This window comes from Neopelma chrysocephalum, unplaced genomic scaffold (assembly GCF_003984885.1).
Source record: "Neopelma chrysocephalum unplaced genomic scaffold, ASM398488v2 Primary Assembly neopelma1_80b, whole genome shotgun sequence".
NCBI lineage: Eukaryota > Metazoa > Chordata > Aves > Passeriformes > Pipridae > Neopelma > Neopelma chrysocephalum.
The window spans coordinates 4,357,472-4,360,237 of NW_020897742.1; the positions used below are offsets into that span (position 1 = coordinate 4,357,472).

The 2,766-nt window shown below is 36.0% G+C and overlaps 1 long non-coding RNA gene across 1 annotated transcript in view; it reads right to left on the reverse strand.

Annotated features, from left to right (window-relative positions):
• Window positions 1-206: 206 nt before the first annotated feature.
• Window positions 207-2,766, reverse strand: part of LOC113970848 — a 13,687-nt gene continuing 11,127 nt past the window's right edge. The window contains exons 2-3 of the long non-coding RNA XR_003535353.1: window positions 1,136-1,286; window positions 207-293 (exon numbers count right to left, since the gene is read on the reverse strand). This is a non-coding gene — a long non-coding RNA (uncharacterized LOC113970848). The remainder of the gene's footprint in view (window positions 294-1,135; window positions 1,287-2,766) is intronic.

The window sequence follows — 2,766 nt, forward strand, 5'->3', positions numbered from 1 at the left end:
GAATATACAGGGAGAGACAGAGACATGATTGAATTTCAGTCTTCCAGTGAATGAAGTACAGTTGCTGCTTGATAGAGCATTAGCATCAGTACACTTTAGCTAGGAATACTCTAAATTATCTGAAATTATATAGAGGGCTTAGCTTGTCAAAGTTGTACTCCCAGTGTGGATCCGAAGTAACAAGTAAAACCTCTACTTAAATGACAGTGGTAACGTATATTGCCCGTGTCCCTCTTTGAGCCTTAGCATCATAACTCCATGAAAGATGGCTCCTTGATATCATGGTACAATACCTGTTCAGCTCAAACATTAAGGAAAGTTTTCAAGAAATTATCTTCATGTTGAAAAGGGTTACAAATTGTGGTTGGAATGCATATGCTTACTTTTTGGTACCACAGAAAATATAATTAGAATAATGTACATGTTTATCACAATAATGTTTCAAGATAATTTTCATTATATTAACATTCATATATAAATATCAAAACACTTTTTTAATAATGTTGATTTTTTTTTTATTAATGATGCAAACAAAACAATAAGTGAACTAAATTTTCAAGAACTCTTCTCAGATCAAGTTCTATGCATTTCTTTTTACAAAACAAAACAATCCTTGAAAACATTGTATTGATCAAAGAAATCTTGGAAGGATGCTACATTGTAAAGAAATAATAATAAAAGATGGTAGTCATTCATATGTCTCAAATTTATTTTAGATTAAAAAAATGTAACAGAAATCCATTTTAATATTTTAAAACAGATACTAATGTTTTTATGGGTAATGAAGGAAAAGCTGTGCTCATTTTTGTTAATGAGACAGATATGCTAAATCACAGTGCTGTTGTAAGTCTGTTTATTCAAACAATGGTGGTGAATTAACTTACTTGAAATAAAAAGCGTTCAAGCCCTCAAGGATGGCAGAGCAATTTAATGCTGTATAAGATTAGCTTTCTGAAAGCACACTGTGGAGGTCCTGAGGGTCTTATAGCTCACTTGTACCAAACTTTTAATATCCTCATTTAAATTTCCTCAGACTTAATAATATGCCCTAAAGTAAGAATTTGCTATTTAGGGAAAATATAAATACAACAATTATCAGCTCAGTACTACCCTTGAAGACAATGAGCATACATACAATCATCCTGCTGGGTCTGCTAGGAATTAGTAAGACTGGAGGAGTGTTCACACATCCTTGCACTGTTCTGTGGACAGATGCTGTTAGATACGAGTAAACTGCCCACATGAGTATCCTCTTCAAGTCAGGCACTGCACGAATACAACTGGACCTTTTAAAGATGGAAAAAGATTCATATCCAGTCAGTTTTAAGCACACTTATAGGAATGACACCCATTCTAATAAAAACAGAGTAATGTGTACTGTAGATTAAAAAAAAAAAAAAAAAAAGACAAACCTGCTCTTGGTTAGTATGTACTTTTAATATTACTTCTCTGAAAGATATCCAATATACTATGTGTCCATGTGCCTACTGAAGCTACCAGATAATGGAAAAAGAGTAAAACATTTCAGCCTCTAGTGACCTAGTATATCACCTAATGGGGTCAAATGTTTTAAACTAAACAAAAGTTTTGAATCTTTTTTGATCTGCATAATTTTGAGTGGAAAAAATACCTCTCAAATATACAGTCCAAATGCCTTCTAATAAGAAGAAAATATTTTGTTTACTTGGTTTTGTCTCCTTTTTTTTTTTTTGAAAAATTGTACATGAATTCACTGGTGTGGAAAATAATGGTATCATAAGCAGTCCTAGGAGCAATGGCATGTATTTACCAATTGTTAACAAAAGAGTCTTGAAAAATTTCTCTTTCATAATCCATAGTTCTACATACCCAAGACTTTCAAAGATTAAATACATCCTTAGTAGAAAAAAAATACTACCCATACTTATTAATACTTTCTTTAAAATCCCTAAAGCAATGATGTATCCTCTATTCCGCTAAGGGGATTACCCATGCTCACGTAAGATGTGAAGGTGACTCTAGAATTTATTCTGGAAAACCGTTGAATAATTTAGACCTAGATTATCTTCAACTCATAACCAAATACTGATTTGGGGTAATCCCAGTGCCAGAAGAGTCGTTCAAAGAGACATACAGAGGGAAAACTCAAGTGCAGTCAAAGCTTTTGACCAGATGAAGATCAGTGATGAGTGGTGTCTCTTGGGGGTCCATATAAGGTCCAGTGTTGTTAAATGTCTTCATCAATGACATAGATGGGTGATTGAGCAGACTGTAAGTTTGCAGATGACACTAAGCTGAGTGGTGCAGTTGACAGAAGGATTGGGATGTCATCCAGAGGGACCTGGACAAGTTCAAGAAGTGGGCCTGTATGAACTTCATGAAGTTCAATACAGGTTGGAGAACGAAGAGATTGAGAGGAACCCTGCTGAGAAGGACTTTGGGGTTCTCATGGATGAAAAGCCAGACATGAGTCAACAGTGTACCCTTGGAGCCCATAAAGCCAACTGCCTCCTGGGCTGCATCAAAAGCAGTGTGGGCAGCAGGTCAAGGGAAGTGATTCTACCTCTCTATTCTGCTCTGGTGAAACCCCACCTGGTGTACTGTATCCAGCTCTGAGGTCCTCAGAACAGGAAATACATGGACCTGTTGGAGCGAGTCCAGAGGAGCACCACTAAAATGATCAGAGGAATGGAGCACCTCTACTATGAAGACAGGCTGAGAGACACGGGTTTATTTGGAAAGAAGAGAAGAGAAGAGAAGAGAAGAGAAGAGAAGAGAAGAGAAGAG